The 25,105-nt window shown below is 40.3% G+C and overlaps 1 long non-coding RNA gene across 2 annotated transcripts in view; it reads right to left on the bottom strand.

Moving 5' to 3' along the window:
- Window positions 1-25,105, bottom strand: part of LOC102450602 (uncharacterized) — a 108,828-nt gene that overhangs the window by 80,322 nt on the left and 3,401 nt on the right. Inside the window, exons 2-4 of one of the 2 annotated variants that reach the window (XR_012901817.1) lie at window positions 24,174-24,304; window positions 13,225-13,397; window positions 12,416-12,652 (exon numbers count right to left, since the gene is read on the bottom strand). This is a non-coding gene — a long non-coding RNA (uncharacterized LOC102450602). Of the gene's footprint in view, window positions 1-12,415; window positions 12,653-13,224; window positions 13,398-24,173; window positions 24,305-25,105 lie in introns of those variants that run through there. The other variant, XR_003086926.2, reaches the window with a different exon arrangement.

Raw genomic sequence — 25,105 nt, 5'->3', positions numbered from 1 at the left:
ATGCTCTGTTGGTGCCTGCTCTTGAGGATGACTCAAAGAGCCAGATTCTCTTTGACACCAAAGCCATTTTTTCACCATTCTGCCAGTGAAAAAATTGTACTATGTCCTGAAACCAAACTGTCCAGCCAATAAATATTTGCATCTTTTCTTAACTCAAACAATGAATGCAAATTCTCTGCCAGAGTTCAGCAATTTCAAATTTGTTGGAACAAATACAATCTTGGTGTAATTCCACTAACAGGGAAGCAATTAAATCAGAGAAAAATTTGGCTCACTCTGCTTAGGTGGGTTCTACAAAAGAATATGTATAGACTGATGGCCCAAATGTTCTGGTATCCTGCCAAAGTTATGTGGGGTACTTCAAAGGTACTAAGCTATGAAATTCAATCATTGGAATATGGATGAGGAGTGGGAGCAAAGAGTATCTGCTTGACTCCAGTGAGATTCAGAGTTTAGCTATAATCATTTGCCTGTCCTAATACTACAAAATTGTTTAATGTAGAAGAACAGAAAGGGAAAACTACTGAAGCATGAACAATATATACAGGGACAGCTATCGATTGAGAGGAGCTAAGCTCTTTCCACTTTATTTTCCCATTACGATTGTTGTATCTAGTTGCATGCTATTGAACATTGATTTCTTTGTTCAAAATGTTCAAAACTGAGTTCTGCAAATTACTTTTTTTCCCAAACGTTTTGGGGAGGAAACAGAACCTGAATCAGAATCAACACCTATATGAGATCACGTGCTCTTCTAGAGTTGGATGGGGTTTCAGCTATAGGGTGTGATAAACCTAAATTTATGACACACGTGGTTTAAAAAGTAAAATTCTAGCAAGTCTTCTTCATTACACTGTAATCCTGTCCATATAGCTGTAACTTTTGCCTCAATAAAATAGTGCTGTTCTTTCAAAAGAAGTGTTAAGTCACTGGAGCACTTTGCTTCCCTCTTCAGCCTATCTTCCCCAGTTTATACTTGCTGAATATTATTGTGCCAAAATTGAGTTGTTATTGTGCCAAAATGCCTATTCAATCTGTAGCCTTCTACTTAGGCTATGGCCTTGTTCAGCCACTATTTATTCCAACAGAAGACATTTGGGAGTCATTGTATCACAAGACTCTCTTCAAACTTAAATACACAAATGTTTTGGCTATCTTATTTCCAATCAAATTTATTGTGCACCCTTAATTTGTACAATCACAGTAAAACAACTTTCTTACATCTTTTTTTAAAATGCTTGCAGTTGTAAAGATGTCTTTAGCAGATTGATATGAAACACAAATTTATTTGACCGATTGCTTCTGCTTTTTGTCCTGTTTCATGTTTGTCATTCTTTTCTCTTAGAAATTGTTTTTAAACTTAAGGTGCAAAATTATATAGAGTTTTTCCTCAGGTCCATATATGAATATGGAAGAATATGACAGTTAATGCTTTACTGTCAAAAATCAGCAATTTAAAGATTATTAACATATACGCTCTGGATTACCAGGCATATTCCCAGTAGTATCTATTACAGTTCAATATAAATTGATACTATTGTAAAATATTTCATATTCTTTCTTTCAACTATTAATTTAAGGTGTTCATCTACCTTCCATGTCAGACAAAAAAACAGAAGCGGTCTGCATAATTCTAATTATCTTCCTTGTCATTTAAAAATGATAGTAAAGATTGTTCTTTTGCAACACAAACCTGTTACATATAGGGAGTCATCTGACCAGAGAAAATCAGGTAAGATATCCGCAGCAAATTTATTTAACCCATGTGATCAGATGTTTACCCTTTCAAGGGGGTATTTGATTGTTTAGGATTATGCAGATGAAATATATGAATTTTATCTTTTAATTTAAGTATGTTTCACCATTATAAAAAAAGTTATTTGACAGAGTAAGAGTAGAAATATTATATGCTACAGACAACGTTAATTTATATTGTGGGTTGTCCAACAGAAAGTCAAACATGAAAAATACATGTTTACTTATATTTCTGTTCATCCATTAGGCTAACAGGCAACCTGAAAGATTCATTCTGGGCAGATGCAGAACTGGAATGTTTCTTTTGAAACAGTTCAATGCATTGAAAAAGGTCTCTCCTACTAAATAGAACAGTCCAACAATAAATTAAGGAAACTAACCTTTTTATGTGTACATATCTAAGTGCCTATTTTCCCTTGTCTAGTTTCCTCAGTGTGTCCTTACCACTAACTATATGGGTGCAAACCAGTCTTCTGATTTTCTAGTGTCATGTGAAGCAATTTGCATTGTTTCAAGGATACTAAAAATATTGACACAACATATGACGGTGCTTGAACCCTATTAAAAGACCCTGGTACTGCCATTTATTTATTCTGAGGAGAAAACCATGATTCAGAATATCAGCAGCATAGCAATTCTTTCACAATACAAGTTCAGGCAAAAAAGAGGGGGAGGGTTCTATTATGGATAACAATTTCTTTGTTTTGGCATCTTGCTGAGCTGTGCTTGATAAACTGCAGGCAATGTTGAACTATGATCCAGGATTTTACATCTAATGCATCAAGTTATGGACTGGCCATTCATTAATTTTTATAAAGTGAGGCAATAGGCTTTACTATGGAATATGATTAACAAATGAATGTGTTATGTTCAGTTGATGATATATACAACTGAATAATATTTACCAAAGCAATTGTTTTGAAATATACTTCAGTGTATAAGATAATCACTTTAGCTTACAAAAGTTTAGCAAAATATAAAGCATCTGCTTAAGTACACTTTTCTATAAATTTCTATAAGTTTATCTTTTATCTCAAACATGTCAGGACAAAAGGAAAAATTAAGATAAATTTAGAACTTAACTGGCCTAAGGTCCAGGATTGGAATAGCTTTCTGTTAATCAAGCATCTGGCCCACTATTTTTTGCACTTCCAGAACTCCCATTTACTTAATTTGGAATTTTAGATGTGATAGAATTTCCAAATCAGTTGCAGAATTGTTTTTTCCAGGTCTCATAATTTAATAAAATTTTAGTATTTCACTAAAACTACTACTCAGGAATGATTGTCTGACATTAACAAACAATGTAGTCACTTCTTTGAAATGTATAGTAAACCCCTGTTTTCAACTGTCAACATCAACTGAAAATGTTTTAAAAGTTGAAGTTATTCTGCTAAGATCATATCCCTCATATTCTTCTAATTTTTACCATTTGAATTAGGGGTAAAAAAAAACCATTGAAAAGATTTGCAGAACCAGTTCTCTATTTAAATTTTCATCAAACTGTTAAAAAGAAATCTTCATTCCATTTGAACGTGAGCACTGTGCATAGTGTCATCTCTAATGGAAAAGTCAGGTCATTTACTCAGGTAAGATGCACTTACAGTTGAAAAAAACATGATGATTTGTCTCTTTTTATTACATATTATTCTGATAATGCTAAATAATTAAGATATTTAGAACCTAGGAACCTGTGACATTACCAAAGTAAACAGAGATGGTAATAGGAAAGGATTTGGAATACTTTTGCTTAGATTTTTATGATCCCTAAAGATTTCACAAAAGATGTTAACGTTAAAAAGACATCAGAAAATCATTTTCAAAGCTTCATTTGATTAAAGTTGGAAACAATTTTAATTATTTTTAAAGTAGACTATGGTAGTAGAAGAGAAATACACCATTTCATTACACCGCAACACATTTCTGGTTGTTTTGCAGCCAAGGAAACTACAGAGGGTTTTTTTCACCATACACATTTACAACAGTATTAGAGAAAATCAGACTTTACAATTTACATACAGAAACTTTGTTTTACCATAGAATCAAAGAAGACAGAGATGAAAGAAACTGATAAAGTCATCAAGCCATTTTCCTGCTGGTTCAGAATGGATTGTTCCCTAGGACAAATTTTCTAGTCCTTTGTCCATTTAATTTTAAATGTCCTAAAAGAGGCATTTGTGGAATTTCCTTTGTGGAATTTTTTGAACTTTTTTTGTTTGTTTGTTTTTTCTTACATTCATCCTGTTACTTTTAATTACATCTCATTTCCTAATGCTAAAATCATTCAAAGATCATACACTATTAACAGATTTCCCAGGCCAACCTCTTTTCCAGCCATCTCTAAGTCAAGTTATACACATGTAACTTTTTCTTTAACTTTTCATTTAAAGAATCAGTTTCATTCCCTTCACCTTCAAACTCATAATGGTTGTTGTTCTTCTCTGGGCTACCTGCAATATCTTTTTGGTAACGTAAATTCCACCAAAGTATGACCAAAAAAAACTGCTCCAAATTGGGTGGAGGGGGAGGAAAGTGGAGAGAAGTAGGAATGAAAAGTACATTTTCAACATATCAAAAGCTCAAAAATTCTATAAATCAACAATATACACTAGGATGTTGTCTATGGATGTTTTAGACTGAGAGAACCTGTAACCACATTCTATGTGTTGGCTCCTTGTCCTTCTGCATTCCTGAAGGCCATTGGGAAAGTAATGGGCCTTCTACCAGTGAAGATTGTCAGTGCTTTGCCTTTGAGAAGCACAGAATGTTCTAAGAACAACTTGTGTTTCACCTCTGCTCCAAAACCAATTAGCTATTCAGACTATTGACCAGTGTTCCATTTTCAGATAAATTAGGGATAAAATTGCGATGAGACAACTTTTGAAAGATCTGAATCCTCCTATTTCCTTGATATTTGGCAGTTAGGATTCTGGTCTGGATAATCATTGCATTGATTATAGATCATCTTCAAGTTATGGATAAAGAACAAGGATCAAATTTGTAAAAATACCTAAGTCACCGAGGATCCAGAATTTAATTTTTAAATGTAACATGGGCACTTAAATTCAGATACTTAAAGATATTTGAATGCCTACAGCTGTAGGTAAGAGCCTAGTGGGGTTTTTTAAGTAGCTAAGCACCTACCTCCCACTGATATTGCAGACAAGGAGAACTTATCTAATATTTTTCATTAAGGTTTCTCTCTCTTTTTCAACTGGTCAAAACAGAAAAGTTTCAATTTCAACAAATTTCTTCATGTCAAGGATTGAATTTCTGGTTTTAGAGATAACCCGTCCAACCACAGAACAATCAGTATCTGGGTTGTCTGGGGTGTGAGAAAGGGGGGAAAAAAACAGGTTCACCTTACTGCTCTGTTTTCCAGCCAACCCTACTCCTAAGTCATGCTTTTTTTAAATATTAAATCTATCAACGTCCTTTGATACCACAGATCATGGGCTGATGTTAACAGATGCTGATGGATGGCAGTGGAACAGGACATTTTTATAGGTTTTTTTTCCTTTCTGATTGAGGGACTCTAGAGGGCAGTACTGAGCAATTGCCAGCCTGTTGTCATTGCCAGAGTTAGGTGAACTCTATCTTGAGAAGATACAAGGTAGTGATGGTTGGTTGGAAAACAATTGGAGGATTTGGCTGACGTTGGATTAGCCTTTGTTTGACAGCATATATTCATCAGAAGTAACCAAAGGTCATGACTGTGAATGAGGTTCCCAGCTCTTTTTACATGGTTAAATAGCAACAGTGACCAGAACTACTTTCTTCTATCTATATCTAGTCATGAGGATGCAACTTTTCCCCTCACTTGCACACCACATTTCATGCCACTGTCATCTCTAGGTTGGACTGCTGCATTTCATTCTACCAGGGGCTGAAACATAAACCCATCCACGGGGGAAGCTAGTGCATCAACCAGCAATTTACTTGCTGAGTAAATGTATACATTGCAATCAAAGACCTGCGAAACAGCTACTGGCCCAGGTCAGCTGTGCAAGGCTCATGGGAGCTAAAAGTTGCAATGTACCCTGAGCCCAAACACCTACACAACAGAATTTGGCCCTGCTGCACAAATCCAAGTTAACAGACCTGGACTCTGAGGCTACGTCTACACAGCAGCATTATTTTGGAATAAGATATTCCAGAAAAGATTTTCCAGAATAGATTATTTCAAAATAGCACGTCTACACACAATATGCATATTGAAATCACGCTTAGCTATTTTGAAATACAGCGTCCACACTGATTGGATGCTGAATCACATTTAAGGCCACCCAGAACCAGTTCAGGCATGGCATCAGGTCAGTAGTTACTTCTGAGGCTCATGCTTAAAGGGACCCCTCTGGACAGCTGTTTCTCTGGTTTCCCTGCTCGCTTGCCTACCTCGCTGAAGTAGAGCACAGCATTTTCTCTGCGTGCTCTGATTGCCCTGCTTTTGGACACCACGGCATTCTCTGCTATGGAGCCGGAGCTACCTCCAGGCAGTCTTCAGCTCTTGCAGTTTCTGCATGCAGCCTCCAAGACTCTGCAGGATCCCAACACCCAGCCCTTGTGGGAGACCTTCCTAGGATCTGTGCAGGCACAGCTCCTACAGCTGGATCCCACCCACGCTTCCCTAGACACCGTGCCCCACTGGATCTGGCATCTTGACACCAGTGCAGACTGGTCGGACCACATAGTTCTGGAGCCCTGGGGAGACCAGCAAAGGCTCCAGAACTTTAGAATGAGAAAGGACACTTTCATGGAGCTCTGTGAGTGGCTCACCCCTGCCCTGAGGCAACGGGACACGCACATGAGACCCACCATCCCCCTCCAGAAATGTGTCACCATCGCCCTCTGGAAGCTCTCCACACCTGACAGCTACCGATCCATGGAGAACCAATTCAGCATGGGGAGATTGCCGGTCAGGGCCCTGGTAATACAGGCATAGCATTTTCAGGCTACTGTCCCAGGAGAGGGGTGAAAGGACAGAATGGGCTTTGTTAGGGAAAGAGGGGTGGGGATGATGCAAGCCCCCTCCCCGGAAGGTTTTTTCAGACCTGCCCTCAAAAAGCCCTGCTAGAGGTTGGGTTGATTGGAGGGGGGTGCTCCTGGTGAGTTGGAGGGGAGAGGGACTAGGAGGGTGAACTGGGAGAACTCTCAGGGGCCCTGGCACCCCTGTGATTCTCTGTTTGTTTTCTTCTGCAGGTAGTCAGGGTGATCAACACCATCCTGCTGTGCAGAGTCATCTGCCTGGCAGATGTGGACTCCAATATCCTAAGTTTGCTGACATGGGCTTCCCCAAATGCGGGGGGGGGGGAGGGGGGCTATTGATGGATCCACATCCCCATCCATGCCCCAGACCACCGGGCATCTCTATACATCAAGCGAAAGGGATATTTGTTGGTGGTCCCACAGGCTGTGATGGACCACTGGGGACAGTGCACCGATATATATGTCAGGTGGTCAGGCAGGGCACATGACGCACGTGTGTTTCGGACTCTAGCATGTTCCATAAGCTGCACACCAGAACTTTCTTTCCCGACCATCAGGGTTGGGGACATGGACATGCCTGTCTGCCTGGTGGGGGATGTAGCTTATCCCCTGCAGTCTTGGCTCATAAAGCCCTGCCCTGGCCACCTCAACCCCTCCGGAGAACTATACAATGCCAAGGTAAGCAGGGCCCACATGGTCATGGAGGGTGCCTTCGGCAGTTTGAAGGTGTGCTTCAGATGTCTCCTCACCCATCTGGACCTCAGGGAGCACAACATTCCACATGTGGTGGCTGCGTGCTATGTCCTGCACAACATATGTGAAAGGAAGGGAGAGGCATTCCTGCCAGGGTGGGGGGTGGAGGCTGACCACATAGGCAGGGCCTACGAGCAGCTGCGCATGGCTGCCATCCAGCAGGCCCATCAGGGGGTCATGAGCATCCAGGAGGTTCTGAAGGAGAACTTCTCCCCGGGAGACCAGTGACACTCTCCCCTAGGCTGCCCTAGTAAGGGCTTCTGCTTCACCCCTCAGAGCCTTCCCTCCACTAACCCCTTCTTTCCCCACCTTTCCCCCTTTCCTGATGAAAAAATAAAGGACACATTTGTTTATGAAAAACTCAAACCTCTGTATTTTTCATGTGAGGGTCAAAGAAACTGGGGAGAGACTGAGGAAAGAACCTGGGAGAAGGGAGGAGAGAGGGTGGAAGGGGGAGTGAGAACCTTGGAGAAGGGAGGAGAGAGCTGTAAGGGGGAGGAGGGGTGAGGAGAGGCTCTGGGCTGGAGCTGGGAGTGGCACCTGGCTCTGCTGATCCCACCGCCACAGGTGCAGGGACATCGGCGTCCACTGGGGACGAGTGTTGAGGGAGAAGCGGGAGGGGGAGCAGGAGTGGTAGATGGAGTGGGAGGAGGAGCTACAGCAGGAGCAGAGGCTGCAGCAGGAGGAGGCATCATGCTCAGGACAAGGGAGTGCACATCCACACACATGAAGCGGCTCTGCCCAAGCTGTCACAGCTGTGAGGGGATTTAAAATACTGGGATGATTTAGTTAGAGGAAAACCTGTAAGATCTAAACAAAATACTCAATGATAAAGAGAAGGTAAATTATAAGATCTAATTCATCATCTGAGACATTAATTTAAATTCTGATATTGATGGCGCTTTCATTTTTAGAGACATGCAAGTGGAAAGAGCACTATTTCATCAGCACTCACCTCAATTGCTTTTTCAATGGTTGGCCATTTTACCTTTCTTTTTACTTTTTTTCTTCCTGAAATGATTCATTATTTAGACTGAAAGCTTTTCCAGGCTGTGACTGTCTCTTGCTCCAACATCCTGCCAAGATGCACATTGTGTTTATCTAAACCATCCAAGACAAATGGCTATCCAGATAGTAGTATATGTCACAAGACCATAGGTCCTTCATCTTGCCAGAGGAAGAAGAAGAGTAAAATTGATCTTCATCAATAGGTTATACAGACAGGCATTTGCTAATAAAAGGATTTTGATGAAAATCTATAGGGATAATTATTGGAGGGTAGCTTTGTTAGTCTGTTGCTGAAAAAACAAGGAGTCCTGTGGAATCTTAAAGGCCGACAGATTTATTTGGGCATAAGCTTTTCTGGGCAAAAACCACTTCATCAGATACATCTGATGAAGAGGTAAGCACAAGTAGTAGGTCTGATGCTTCTTCAGAACTCTACACCACCCACAAGCTCAAAGTAGAAAGAAGTCCTCTCAATAACATCTGGCCTGACTGCGGAAGGCAGCAAGGTACCTACCCTGGCCAAAAGAGCCACACCTGTAGAAGACAGAAATAAACCAGATGAAAAAAACAAAAATTGAAAAGTAGTTTGCCTACCAAATTAGAAGAGGCTTCAGGGCTTTTTTAGATCACTAAGCAAAAAGAGACTTTTTGGAGTCCAAAATTCTTTGGTCAACTTGATGGGGTCTCTTTGAACAATTTCTTGCTGTTGAGGAATACTACAACTTTGGACTGGAAGCAGGTCTCAATAAGCCAGGAATGGAGTCAAAGGTGGCAGTATCTTTAAAGGGACATGTCTCTAGACCATCACCCAGCTAAGCGCAAGAAGCCAAAAATTCTCAATATTATATGGATGACATGCATACTGGTAAGTAGTGACTTAATTCACCTTTTGTGTGTGATAAAAATGCATAAAGGTATTTGGTGTTAATTTTCTCATGAGATACTTCAAAGAACACTTGCTCATATCTTTGAGGGATTAAAAAGTCCTGAAATTATACCATGAGTTTTTCTTTTAGCTAGGGATTTTAAAGAAATATATTAAATATTAGACATTTTTGCAAAAGGCAATATATAGGCAGCTAATGCTGAACTCCCAAAAGAAAAAAAAGCATCTTACAGAAATGATGTGCATTAATTACTGATCCAGATGAAATAAAATTCACTCTATAATATAAAAATGATCTACAGAGATTTATGAAGATGATAAACTATTTGGTGAAATACATTCCATTTCAAAACTTTAAAATTTAATAAAAATAGCTTTGGCTTAGAGAAAGGAACCACAAATAGGCATTTGAGCAATTAAACACAGATGTACAGTATATCAGCTTTAAAATATTATGATTGAATTAAGCTAGTTGAATTACCAACAGATGTATATGTCAAGAGACAAGGTATATGCCTTAATGCAGAAAAGGAATCATAAGAGCACAAGAGTTGTTGTTCTGGGTCAGATCATTGCCCACCCGCTCCAGTATCCTGTCTCTCACTGGCCCATTCAAGAGCTTTAGGAGAAGAGTACAGAACAGGGCAGATGGTATGATTCACCCTTGTCTTCCATTCTCCACTTCTGGTAATCAAAGGTTAGGAATGCCCCAGTCATGAGGTTGTGTCCTTCACCATCTTGGCGAATAGCCATTGATAGACCTATCTTCCATTAAATTATCCAGTTAAATTATCCTTTTACACTGCCCCTCCCTCCAGTGACATGCTACCCCTGTTTGATTTCCCTAGGAAGCATGTCCCAAGGCCATCCCGAGTGAGTCTTCTGCAACTAGGGAGCTATTACCTCCCACTCTTACCCTAGCAGGTGCCAAGGAGCAGCCTCCTCTACTCCTGCAGGCAGTGAGAAGAGACACCTCTCACCCCTTTTGCAATCCCCTTCTCTGCACTGTCAGAGCCTCTTGCCCCTTTCCTTACTGTGGATGCTGGCAGGTGATAATTAGGTGTGTAGGAAGTGAATAAGGAAGTATTATTTTCCCCTTCACATAACACAGTAACTAGGAATCAGCCAGTTAAATTAATAGGCAGCAGGTTTAAAACAAACAAACAAAAGGAAGTAATTTTTCACACAAGACACAATCAACCCATGGAACTCATTGCCAAAGGATAGTGTGAAGGCCAAAAGTACAACTGCGTTTAAAAAAGAAGTAGATAAGTTAATGGAGGGTATGTCTACCATGGGCTATTACCCAAGATAGACAGGGATGCAACACCATGCGATGGGTGTCTGGAAACCTCTGGCAACTAGATGTTGGGTGGATCATTCAATAACTTCCTGTTCTGTTCACTCCTCTGAAGCATCTGGCATTGACCACTATCAGAAGACAAGATACTAAGTTAAGTGAACAACTGATCTGACTCCATATGGCCATTTTTATGATACTCAACTCTCTCAAAAATGTAGGCAACTTATTTAGATACCTAACAATTTGGGAATAACACTGAGTAGAAGATAATAACTCCTTTACACAGAAATTTTCAGAGTTTTGAAATTTGATTTTGTTCTGTATTAGAACAAAAACACTATCATACATTTCCACAAAATTGGAATTGTGTGAATAAGTCCTTGCTGTGTCTGATTCAAAAGAAAGTTTCCCACCCCAATCATTCTAAATAGCCTCTTGATCTTGGGTCTCCCTCCTCCTGAGTCAGAGTACCTCAGTGGAATTGCTGAAACCAATGAAACATTTTGAGTTAGACAAAATTACATTGCCAACCAGCTGCAATTACTTGGAAGCCTAAATTAAGGCATCCCTGTATGAAAATCTCAGCCTAAGGAATAATTTTTACACTTGGGTACCTAAACTTAGGCATTTAATCTATACTTGGAAATCTAAATAATTGGTACATTTCCAGAGATGCTGAGCACTAGCTTTAATTGACCATCATGGGAGCTTTGGATACTCAGCAACTCTGGAAATCTTATTTAGGCCCATAAATATGGATTTAGATGCCCAACATTAAGCTCAAATTGTCACAGGGCATTCCATATGCTTTATGAAAATATGCTTATGAATACAACATAAGTAGAATATGCTTTATGTGAAATACCCCATATATTGGAAAAGTTACAATCTACTGAATATAATTTTCCCATTTGTGTACATGTATCATTCCTGTATTTCAAGTTAGAAATATGAAGTATAAATCTGTGTTATTAATTTTGTCATGCTAAGTGAGGGCCATTACCAGTATTTAATAAACATAATGGCCCAATACTCAGGGCAATGATTTGTGAATAGTCTTGTTTTTCCTATAAACCCGGGAGGAGGGGCTATGGTTGATCCTGCCAACACATTTAGCCATGTCACCTGATGCTAGGATACATCTTGGATGCTTTACTTTTCCATTGAAAGTGAGAAAAAGTTTAAACTGAACACAGAGGATTCCCCCCTTTGGCAAAACTCATATAAAGGTGGGAACCAAACAATGAGGGCTGTTGCTAGTCATCACTTTTTCCTGGCTTCCCCACCCAAGATGATAGCTGGAAACATCTAACATTGAAAGGGGTTGGGAAGAGGATTGAGTCAAACATCAATTCTCCACCTCTCACCGTCAATTGCATTTCAGGAATCAGGAGGAGCATCTGTGAGATCCTGGTGGACATTTCCAGTCTGTGAAAGCAACTTATCAAAATACCCCTGACAGTGAGCTAGTATAAGTAAACACTTTCTCAGTGTATTAAGCTTAGCGTGCATATCCTGTTTTATCTTACTAACTAAATTGTTTTGTCTAATATCTCCTAATACCTCTTAATCCTTCCTTTTATATTTAATAAAATCACTTTTGTTTATTAATAAACCCACTGTAAGTAATTGGTACCTATGGGACAAGGAGTCTGTGTATATCTCTCTTTACCCTTAGAACGTGAGCTTACCTTGTGTAAAACTTTATACAGAGTAAGATGGATTTCTGGCCCCATGGAGGCTATGCATTTGGGTGCTGAGGCAAGTTCCTTTGGCTGAGCCTTCCCAGGGCTTATTTGACCTCAATGTTTACAACTCCATCTCTGTGTCTGTGCTGAAGGAAGCTGCAGGGCCTGGCTCATCAGGACAGAGTTGGGAGGCACACAGGAGGGCAGGAAAGTAGGCTCAGTGGTATTTCAGCACATCCAGTGACAGTCCCCATGAGGTTTCCATCACAGAGCCTGTCATACAGGTATCAAAATGTTGGATTCAACAGCTAATGAAAGAATTAGTCCAATAGTGTATGTTTACCCAACATAGTAAGCCCAGGTCTGTGTAAACTCATTGTTTCCAAGCCAATGTTTGAGCATCCAGACTGCTTTGGAAACATAGGGGGTTGTTGTGACAGAAATTTGTGAGGAGACGAGGACTATGATGTACCCATCAATTTGTGAGGTGATAAGGTGGTGGGATTTACAAATGTTGCTGAAATAATTGCTATCTTTGACTGACTAGAATTTCCACATTGTACTGATGGGCCATGGATGGGACTCTGTTACTGTTATTTGCCCTGTACAAGGTGCACATGAGTACATAAACTTCAAAGGAACTACCCCATTGTTATGCAGGCCCTGGTTGACCACAGGGACAGATCAGGAACACTAACATGGGATCCGTTTGCAGGATGGATGATGCCTGGGATCACGACTTTACTTTCATGGACAAGTTAAGATATTATTCACACTGAATGACAATATTATCTGTTGCTACTGATCCTATTTACCCCATATTCCCATGGCTAATGAAACCTTACCTTGGTGTCAGAGGACCTGGCAAAAGAATGTTCAACAGACTCAGTAGGTCGGGGTGCGATGGGATGTGCATCTGGAAGACTGAAATCCCTTTGGCGCTGTTTTCAAATCAATTTGAATGTCAGTGTCGTCAATGCAATCTGCATTATATGACCTGCTGTGTTCTACATGGTGTCTGCAAAAAAAGGGGAAAGTTTTTGGCCAAGAGTGGACTCAGGTCTGTGATTTCTGAACTAGTACACACAGACAGACAGTGCACCTGTCATGACTGACACTAAATCCAAATGCTCCATACAAATCAGGAATGCTTTGTGCATCCACAGAATGGATTTGCATGGTCTCATGCATGCGGGAGAATGAAAAAAAAATGTGAAGTAGTGATGGTATAGATGTGGAATAGCTGCTGGATTTTTTAAAAAGTGATATTATATATTTGTAATGAATTGTATAAATGCTTTCCTGAAATGTATGGAGATGTGTTCTACATTTTATAAATACTGGCTATGTACTTACATTCACAGTCTATGGCTTACTGTGATGACAGTTTGTAAATTTGTATTATGAAATGTATTGAGAATGACTAAGGCTAAGATTAAGTCATGGGTATTTGTAGTAAAAGTCATGGATGGGGCATAGGAAATTAAAAAAAAAAAAACACGGCCTGTGACCCGTGTTGCATAAAAAAGCCTCCGCCTGAGCTTACTAGATTTATATACATGGATTTTCTGAAGCTACACCAAACTGTAAGGTCTAAGGTTTTAAACTGTCACTCATTGTGATCTTTGTCAAACTTTGGAATCTGTGTAACTCTCAAACTTACTGTAAACTGCAATTCACTGGAGACCAACCCTGGGTGGGCTCCAGTGAGAATTTTTTTAAGGTAACAACCTGTGCCTGACTTTTAGTACAAATCCTCAAGATGACTAAATCTCTGCTCATGGGCCCCTGCTGCTCTGGTGACACCTGATCCGATGAGGGGAGCTCTCTGCCCCCAGTAACCCCACTACTTCTTCCAATTGCGCACTGGGCCATTGTTACTTAGGTGATCTTCGTGTCCCTTCTGGGACTGATGCTCAGGTGCTCACTGGGGCCAGCTGCACTGTCTGGAACATTCTAGGACTTGCCACACTGACTGCTGTTTTGGTGGCTCTAGCTAGCTAGCCTTGGGGAATGCCCAGCAGCAGCCAGTATGGCTGGCCCCAGGGATAACCTGAGTGGCTAGGCCCAGGGCTGCTCCAGCAACAGCATGTGTAGCTGGCTCCGAGGCTGCTCCTGGGGCCAGCCACACCAGCAGCTACTTGGATGTTCCCAGGGCAGCCTTGGAGTCAGCCATACTAGCCAGTGAAGCTGCCAAAGTCGTAGCGGTCATGGAAAGTCACTGAATATGTAACTTCTGTGACCTCCATGAAAAATTGCAGCCTTAAGAAAGGGCATATAACATTCATGAAAGTCTGTTCCTCTTTTAACAATATATATAAAACAATTGGCTGCCTTCTGTGCAAATTCCACACTTCATTTTACATCTGTATTTACAGACCAATGTAAGAATCAGCTAGGCAGACCAGCTGCCATGCAAACCTACAACACAGTGACCAAACTCAGTGCCCAAACAGAGAAAGGTCCATGTTGCTAATTGGCTGGGCCAATTTTTTCTGGACATCCATTGTCCTTCTGCTCTCCTTTCCCTTTCTGGTGCATTTTATACACACAGGTTGCAACTGGACTGGAGTGGATGAATGTGCAAGATATGTTTATCGATACCGTGTGCTACTACTCATCACTCCAATACTGCCCCAGTAGGATTTGCAGTCCCAGCCCAAAGGGATTTCTGGCATGAGGAAGGCTGATGTCAGTGTGGATAACAGGAGGGGCTTAGGCTTAAACTAGTACCAGAGCCCAGGGTTAGTGCTATATAGCTTCACCCAAAGGCCCCTGAAGAAACTCCAGAGCCAAAAGGTCAACTCCCTCCACACTGACTAACAGCAGCCATCATGGTCTCCTGTTTGTTCTGACCAATGAGAACTAGCAAATCTGCCCCTACTGGAGGAGCTTTAAGAACATGCCAGTAATTAATGTGTGAACACTTTGGCTACACTATGCAGTCAAAAAATAGTATAAATATAGACCAAACTTTCCACTCCTGGGTAGGAACATGTGAACTGCTATTCTGGATTTGAACTGAATCCATTTAGTCAAGTATCCTAGCTTGAATAGTGGGCAGTACCAGCTGATTCAGTGGAAGGTGCAGAACCTCTGCAACTGCATGTAATATCTTTGGGGACTACATTGAATCAAGTGTGTGAATGGCCTATATATCACTGAGAGCCCAGAATTCCATGCAGCTAGTTTGCACAGCTCCACCAGCAACTAAAAACATTAGGGGGTAATTAAAGGAAATCACACAGCTTGAAAATTCCTCTAGAAAGGTGCCGTCTCCTGGGGAGATAACATATGCTGTTTCAAAAAAAAAAAATCCAGAAACCAACAGACAAAGAAAGGGCTTTTGATATTAAAAAAAAATCTGTTGAGAGTGGCTCAGGGACTTCTTTCTGATCTAGCAAATGGATGGGATCTTATGTTCAAGGAGGCCCCAGCCCTTGAAGAAAGGTTGGAAAGACTTTGGCCTACTAGGGCCCCCTATGAATGAGAGTTTCATAAACTTTTTGCATGTGTATAGGAACTTGCATTGTTTGTATATGTTTCCTCTGTAATGCTTTTATCTTAAGTATAAAAGTCCTTGCTTAGAAAAAGCTGAGTGGTGACTTGTAAGTACCAACAATATACTGTTCATAGCCTTCAGAGACAGGGCAATGCACAGGGCTTTAAGCAGACTGGCTTCCTATACATATCCCAATGTAAGGCAAGGAGCAGTGTAGCCTTAAAATCCCATGCACCCGGCAGAGATAAAAACACTGGTGGTCCCCTGGGAGAGGGGATGGCAGAAATTTGGAAATCTCAGTTGTGCACCCTTGAGGGACCAGCGAGGGGGGATGCACGTACATTCACCCTGAAACTATGACAACCTCCACAATAGATAATTATACAATATATTCCAAATCCCCTCAGCCAAAAGCTGCCCTATGCCCTGAACCATGAAGGTTTATGTCCCCTCCTAGATTTTGAGCAGAAGGGGGGTTACTGTGGATATTTTCATTATCCATAGAAAGGTCCAATTTTTTTATAAAATTCATGCTAACCCTAAAGTTAATCACCTAAATCATTACTTAGATACCTAAAACAATTGTTTTTAGATGTACAAATACACACGTGGAAACATATTTTTAAGCACCCAGTTTTGCAAACGTTTCTCATAGCATTTATTTTATACTATTTACAAGGTTAAAACATAATAGAGGAAACAAAAATAAAAAGACTGGCTGTGTCTAGACTGGCCAGTTTTTCCAGAAAATCGGCTGCTTTTCCGGAAAAACTTGCCAGCTGTCTACACTGACTGCTTGAATTTCCACAAAAGCACTGACTTCCTACTGTAAGAAATCAGTGCTTCTTGCAGAAATACTATTCTGCTCCCATTCAGGCAAAAGTCCCTTTTGCGCAAAGCTTTTGTGCAAAGGGCCAGTGTAGACAGCTCAGATTTGTTTTCCGCAAAAAAGCCCCGATCGCGAAAATGGCGATCGGGGCTTTTTTGCGGAAAAGCGTCCGTGCCAATCTAGATGCTCTGTTCCGAAAATGCTTTTAACAGAAAACTTTTCCATTAAAAGCATTTCCGGAAAATCACGCCAATCTAGACACAGCCACTATGTAGAATCTACGCCACTGCTATTCAACTTTGGAAGTCCCAGGGTCCACAATGATACTCACAGCACGTACTGAGGGGCGCAACTTAAGTGTAGTTGCATATACATGCAAATATATATGCAAATATATGCAAATAGTTTATTTCACACTGACGGGCATGAATACAAAGATTGAGGCAAGACTACACAACATACAGGCCCCATTTAAGTCAGTTCTGCTGATAATAATAAAATGCAATATTTATCCGATTTCCACCCATGGCTACGTCTAGACCACAGGTCTTTTTCGAAAGAAGCTGTTTCGAAACATGCTTTCGAAAAAGCCTCTTTCAAAAAAGAGCATCTAGACTACAATAAGTACTTTAGAAAAAGCAAGCCTCTTTTTTGAAAGAGAGCACCCAGGCAGTCTGGATGCTCTCTTTTGGAAAAGCACAGTTTGCATTACACAGCACCTTTTGTAGAAACAGCACTTTCGAAAAAAGGAATTTTTCCTCGTAAAACGTGGTTTTCTGTGGTCCACAAAACCACCACATTCTTTTGATTTACTGTCGACAGAACGTGGTGGCAGTCTAGATTCAGGTAAATATTTTTCTAAAAAAGGCCACTTTTTTTCAAAAAATCCCTGTAGCCTAGACATGCCCTACATGATAACACTTTTAATGAACAATGACAGTCCAGGAATTTAACTACTAAAACGCTTATCAATAGAAGACCATTATATTGACTAATGTGGAGTATATTCCCAATGGAGGCCATGTTCAAAGGATCCCACCTGGAGGCTGCATGTTGAGCCTTGCGTAAACCCAAACCACACTGTGGGCCACAAACAAACGGGCTGTGGGCCATATATGGCCCACGGGCCACATGTTGAGTAGCCTTGATCTACACTATTGCAAATTTAATGAAAAGCACCCTCATGCTAGCACAGACTTTTGTTACAAAGAAAAATAGAAGATAAACTAACAAAACTAACAAATGACCATTGATAAAATTCAGGGGTGACATCTTTGCAGATAATCTGTGTACTAGTATGGGAAAGCCTGGGAGTAGCAAGTGAGTGTTCTGGCTCTGTTCTACGCTTGTTTAAATATATTTATTTATTTATTGTATGTTTGTTTAATTGATTGTTTGTTTAATGTTATTTCCACCACCTCTTCTAATCTTTGTCTGACAAATTCCTACTTAATAAAGTTACATCTTTGTCAAGTTTCTCCAGTTGGTATTTTAAAATCACCTCACCCTGTAATCCACATTTGGGTGTGGTGTGCAGGCAGAAAATGTTGTTGCTTGCTTGAACAAAAGTCTTTTGCACTTTGGGGAGGCAGACAAAATTCCATCTTGCTTCAGCTTTCTCGGACATTTTACAATAGTTGCCAGATCTCAACAATTAGAATCACTAATTGAATTCAAGTAGCAGGAGTGCAAGGTTCTGAGCCATTGCAATTAAGGCCATTACAATTTAATTTTTTTTCTTGGGTTCATATAAAACTTTTAAATCCCAAAAGGAATTTCTAAAGAAAATTACCATTCAATTTACAACAAACAAAATCTACATTTTCTTGGGCAAATGACAGGAAGTCAAGAACACTAGAAATGAATTACTCCCCAACAGGGGCGGATACCCCTGCTCCCCAATAGAATCTATTAGATTGTTTCAACTATGATTTTTTCCCAAAAATGATCAATACCTATGCTACTATGTCAACCTCAATTCCAGTAGTGTTGACATTGAATCTGTGGGGTCCGCGGTTCCTACCAGACCTGAACTCAGAGCTAAAGTCTTCTTATTTCCAAGAAAAGTAGGTGACATGTAATTCTGCCTTAGTTCCTCCTCAAAGTTCATCTGACATGGGCACAATAACAGGTTTGGGAGCTTCGGATGCCTGCATGGGCAGCTCTATAGTTAATTTTTAGGCAGAATTGATTGCTTATGAGTACTGTGCTCATTTAGAATTTTGGCCTATGTTCCTTGATCTCTAGTAGTTTTCTCTTTGGAGAGCACTAGAGACATGAAATCAAAGTCTCTTTCGTTGGAAGAAAATCTCTTCCTTCAAAGAGGGTGAAGGATCCTGTAACCTGAGTCCCAGGACCTGCAATTATATCTGATGTGACATTGGACTCTTAGAAGAGGAGTTGCAGTATATTATGCTAATAAAACATATCACAGTATTACAGATGTGTGTATATTTAATATGCTGATTAAATTGATTTTTGTGAGCCCTACAATTCTTCTTTCAAGTATTTTTCTTCACTGAGCACACCTTAGCTAAAATTAAAAGTTGATAGTCTTAATTTTCTTCTAAATGATCTTGTTTCCCAGACAAAATTTCCCAGGCTCACCCAGCTTTAATCTCAGTACAATAAGCTAGCTTGTTTTATACTACATTTCTTCTACAGGGCAGCAATTCAACCATTTTATCACAGCTAAAAACTGAATCATTTTAAATCAGATTTTTTATCAGTCTGAAAAAAAAGGATAGTAAAAAGAAAAAGTTTAGGAATATTCAACAGCTTCTCAGAACTTTGTTGAGGTGTAACCTAATCCTAAATCTATGTATTCCTTTGTTAGACCTAATAGCTTCTTAGCCCTGCTGAGGTTCTCAAGCTAATTGCTCCAGAGAAAAGATCTTCTTATTTCAACATTCTTAATAAAAAGAAGATTTTTTTTAGATTTACTGAACACTGTCTTTGGAGTGATAGGTAGCATGAACGGGAATTAACTGTGCTATTCTAGCTTTCTATGTATGTAGAACTGGCCCTAATCTGAGTTGAGGTCACAGTCTTTTCTGGGTCTTATAGATATTAGACCATCTACAATAATTCATCAAAATCTTTGCTACAATTTGTAGTCTTTGATAAAGTTTCATGACAAGAACAGCAAAACTTAACTTGTGAAGTCTAAACTACTTTGACAATGCCTAGTGCTATTATTTATTTACTGTAGTGAATGTTAAACAAACTCCTGAAATGTTTATTAAATAGTATGTGAATCTGCAGACTAGACCACACAGAACTCCTTGGCACAGGTGATTCTGCAATTGTAATCCAATGTGAGTGTTCCCAATGTTCACTGACCCCCACATTTACACTTCACCTATGTGGTGTGTATTTAGGGTGCAAGATTACAAAATGTGTGCAAGAATACTAGATAGCTCAAGGAATTTTTTATGTCCGTTCTTTTGAATGATATGAGAGAAGGAGATTAACTTATTTCTACAACATTTTTGCGGTTTTGATTTCTGAATTTAACTCTGTCATCTGCAATGGATACCTATTCCTCTATTTTGCATCTTTTTTAATGTTTTTGTGTATATGTATGCATGTGCACATATTTCCAGTTCAGCTATTTCTCAATTTCCTTCTAAATAACTCATCTTTAATTATTTTTCTTCTGTGAACTGGTATTAACAATACATAATTTTTTTCATATTGTTAGATACAGGCAGTCCCCGACTTACGCGGATCCGACTTATGTCGGATCCGCACTTACGAACGGAGCTTTCTCGCCCCGGAAGTCGGGGCGAGAAAGCCCCGTTCGTAAGCTGCTCCGGTGCCCCTGGTCTGCTGGAGACCGTCTCCAGCAGACCAGGGGCACCGGGCGGGTTCCCGCGCTTCTGAGGCTTTGCCAGAGCAAAGCCTCAGAAGCGCGGGAACCGCTGCTGCTGCCCCTTGAGACCCAGTGCCTGTGGTCTGCTGGGGACGGTCCCCAGCAGACCACAGGCACCCGGACTGAAGCCGCAGCCGTGGCGGGGTCCCTCGCCTCTGAGGCTTTGCCAGAGCAAAGCCTCAGAGGCGCGGCACCCCGCTGCCGCTGCCGCTGCGGCTCTGCTCCCCGTGTCCCTGGTCTGCTGGGGGGGGGGGGGGCGCAGCTAGTGTGCTCCCCCCCCCCAGCAGACCAGGCTTTTGTTTTGGACTCTGGGGCAGAGCAGCTGGGGCGCTGCCGATTGGTCCTGCAGCGCCCGTGGGCACTACTGGACCAACCCGGCAGCACCCCAGCTGCTCTGCCCCAGGTCCTGGTTCAGCCGCTGCTGGTCAGTTTCAGCAGCGGCTGAATCAGGACGTCTGGGGCAGAGCAGATGGGGTGCTGCTGGGTTGGTCCAGTAGCACCCCAGCTGCTCTGCCCCAGGCGTCCCCAAGTCAGCTTCTGCTGAAACTGACCAGCGCTGACTACAGGAAGCCCCAGGCAGAGTTGCTCTGCCCCGGGCTTCCTGGAATCAGCTGCTGATCAGTTTCAGCAGCAGCTGACTTGGGGACGCCTGGGGTTCTTAAGTTGATTCTGTATGTAAGTCAGAACTGGCGGTCAGTTTCAGCAGTGTCTGAATCTGGACGCCAGTTCCGACTTACATACAGATTCAACTTAAGAACAAACCTACAGTCCCTATCTTGTACGTAACCCGGGGACTGCCTGTATTGGACTTTATCACCTGAAACAATAAAAAAACCCTAATGCCTATAAAACTAGCACCCAGTTTCATGTAATGCAGATATTTGTGTAAGTGGAAACATAGTTAAAATAGAAGAATACAAAGGGAAAATGAGAACTGATCAGAATTCACTAATCTATTAAAAATTGGCTGGGGTTATCACGTTTTACCTAAGTATACTACAGTGCTTTACCGTTCCTATATGCACCACTTCTCAGTTTTCAGCTCTTTTTTTCCCCATAAACTCTTATATTTTATGAACAGTGAGCCCAATCCTGCATGCTTTAATTACTTAGGACCCAATTCTGCCAGGTGCTGATCATTACCATGCATATACCATCAAACTACTACCATGGCAACGGACGGTATCCATTGCCTTCAGGAGCTGTTCAGCACCTTGCATGACCAAATCATTATGGAAACTCACATGGCCATTCTCATGAGTAAACAAAACAGAATTTGGTTGCAAGTCAGAATTTGGTTGAAAGCAAACTACGAAGTGTGAAATCCTGTCTCTATTGAAGTTAATAGCAACAATTCCATTGGCTTCAATAAGGCCAGGATTTAACCCCAGAGCCTGAAATATTTACACAAACCTGATTTTTTTGTATCAAATATGTAAATTGTTCATTTTTTCAAGCCACTTTTATGTCTTGCTGGCCTTTATCTTGTGTCAACTAAAAATTCATAATACCAGTTTTGACTGAAGGCTGGCTTTAATTACAATTTCTTTTACAGGTCTCAACAGCTTTTTTTTTGTACCATGGGAAACGAGAGCAATTCTTTCTATCATACTCAAACAGAAAATGAAAAGGTTGGTAAATGTATAAGTAATCTTAACTGATTCATTGATCTGAATACTTTTAAAGTAATACAGTAAGTATTTCGGTCACACTTTGAAGTTAAGCTTGGAGCTCAGTTTCATCCCTTAGGGTGCCTTTATAGCCATTAAGAATGTGTACCTTTTATCTGGTGCCTTCAATTAATTGAATTTCAAAAAATATTCTCAAATGTTTTTAGAAAATCATTTAGTTCCTGGAGGACATTCCTGTGTGATTTATTGCTACAGTAATTAAAAGCACTGAGTATTACACTGGTCACTGTTGGAACTCCAGCTGCCCTTGGCTATACTTTGGTTTAAGTTAAAACATATAGTGTACTTGAGAGACTTGTGAAGCAAAGCAAAAAAAAAAGAGGGGGGGATTCTTTTCAGACTGCTTCAGAGTTTAGGTACGCTTTTATAAATAACCTCTTAAAGTGATCGCAGTGATATTTGCATAATAATTATATGCAACCATAATTAAATGTCTACGTTAAACAATTAAATAATGAATTTCCTGGTAAATTATTCCTGACTTCCCAGATTGTTTTTCTGTAGTTATAATCAGCCTCATAAACTAATTGCAGTTCGACATATTATTCCTCTGAAGCAATGACTGAGAGCTCTCAAGAAGAATTAAAATAGATAATTAGAATAATTTCGCAGAAATTGTTCATCCTATTGAAAAGTCGTCTAATTCAAAAATATAATTGTTCCTTTAATTGTATCACTGTTTTACAAGGCAATTGATTCTGTCCTGAAAACACCCTTGCGTGAAAAGTCTTTACAGTGAATAGCACCGTAGTCAATGGAACTACTCTCACAAGGAAAGATTTATAGGATCACGCTTTTAGTCCCCTTTCCCTCTAGTTTTATTGGATGTTCCCCTAGAGAGCAAAGACCTTATTCCTGTATCCTTACTTAGGGCTCCATGTCAGTAGGACTACTCTCATGAGTAAGGTTTGTAGGACATGGCTGTCACTCCTCACTGAGGCAAAACTCCCAGCACAGTCAATGATCCTGGTTCTGTGGAGCTCTCAGTAGCTTGAGAATGAGGCTGAGTTCTTTCCCTGCCCATCTTCATCAGTCAGTGTTGTGATTACTGGATTTTTAAGCATGTAGAATGATGTTATTTTCCTACCTGATAATAATTCCCTCCACCCACTCATACATCAAATATAGCATGAAAGCCCTTAATGAACTATCTAATTCTAATAATTATGATCTTTACTACGAAATAAAGATCTTCTAAATACCATGGCTACGCAAATAAAGCAGCCTATCATAGACTTTAGAAAAGAATTATCCTTTGAATAAATCAAATTATTTTTAAACATGTCTTTGTGAAATATAAAATCTTCTGAATGACCTGCCAGTAATTAAAAATCCTTGTTTTACATATTTTCCATACAACTTTGTACACAAGTGTGGTTTTATAGATTTTGGCTAATGTGGCTCACTACTAGATAAACACTGCATATGTAAATATGTACACTGAAGTCACTGTTCAGATTAATAGCCTTTCCTTTTTTTTCACAGAACCCCCTAAAGGTTTTCTAATGTATTTCGGTATTAGGAACATCACATCATCAGCTTACTGTGAGGAAAGAAAAAGAAATGTCCCTTTTGCACATTAAGATCAACTTTGCTATTTTGAGATGAGCACAAAACTGTGTATCAAAACCACAGGGGAACTAAAAGCAGTTACAGTAAAAATCAGACTGCTTATTTCACCATCTTAATATACCCCCAGATGATCTGGTTTGACTCTGCAAATATCCTACCTATTTAAACAATTTCATTTGTTTCCTGACTAGGTAAAGGTTCAACTTAGTTTTTCGGGGGGGTTCCTCATACTGTGCATGAGCTCTGAGCCTGGTATGGTTTTGGCCCTTGTCTATATGTGACTCAGTGTTCTATAAAGTAAAGGCAGAAAAATGTAAGGCACTAACCTTTATCTTATCAGCTCTCATGAGAGGCATGCCTTAAGGGAAAATGCAGGGCACTGCTTCAGGAATTGGCTTTGGCAGGTCAGGAAGGTGTTCTTCACTCTATGCCTGGTGCTGTTGGAGATGATGATTTTCTAATGAAATGTAAAAATAAAGTTTTAACCAACTTTTTGGTAATTAAATAATCCCAGAATCCAGTGTCTGGCCTTCTCTAATCTGGGATTGCGCCATTAGTTGAGCTTTACCCATGCAATTGCTCCAGTGCATATCACTAGAAAACATTCCTTGTACTATTTTGCCCAGTGCAGCAAGACGGTAACAACAGTTGGCGAGGAAAGATAAGGAAGTCACAAATGACAACCTGTGCATCATATCTATACTAAAGGTTTGCACTTGGGCAACTATATTGGTAGATACACAGGTGGCAAATGTCCCCAGAGCAGACAAATCTTGCATGTCCTCATCAAATTCCCACTCCAGTCATTATACCCTGTTTACAGAAATTCCCGGTGCAAGTTCAGTTTCACACAGTATTCTGCTTTCCCTTCTGTCCAAATGGGTTAGGCGGCAGTGTTGTGCGCTGTCAGAAAGTGACAACTATATCCCTCCCCCCAGAGAAGGGTGTATTCAGTCATGTGTGAATATGTAACTACATAAAAAATTTTGGCCCTCACACACTTTTACCAAGTACTCACCCACTTCTACCATCCCTGAGATATTGAAAGATCTATTATTTTGATCCCCCTGAAATAAATGTATATTAATCTAAGATACAATTAATAATTATTAATTTTAATTTGTTCTTGTTTTGAAATTACCAGCTGCCCCTGATTGTCATACCAACAGGCAAGCAGAGAAGGAGACAAAGCAGCAGGTACCCCAGCCTGAGAGAAACTGAAGTATTTTGTCAATTTCTATTCCAGCTGCTTTTGTCA

This window comes from Pelodiscus sinensis, chromosome 2, assembly GCF_049634645.1.
Source record: "Pelodiscus sinensis isolate JC-2024 chromosome 2, ASM4963464v1, whole genome shotgun sequence".
NCBI lineage: Eukaryota > Metazoa > Chordata > Testudines > Trionychidae > Pelodiscus > Pelodiscus sinensis.
This window is presented reverse-complemented; position numbering and strand designations above follow the sequence as displayed.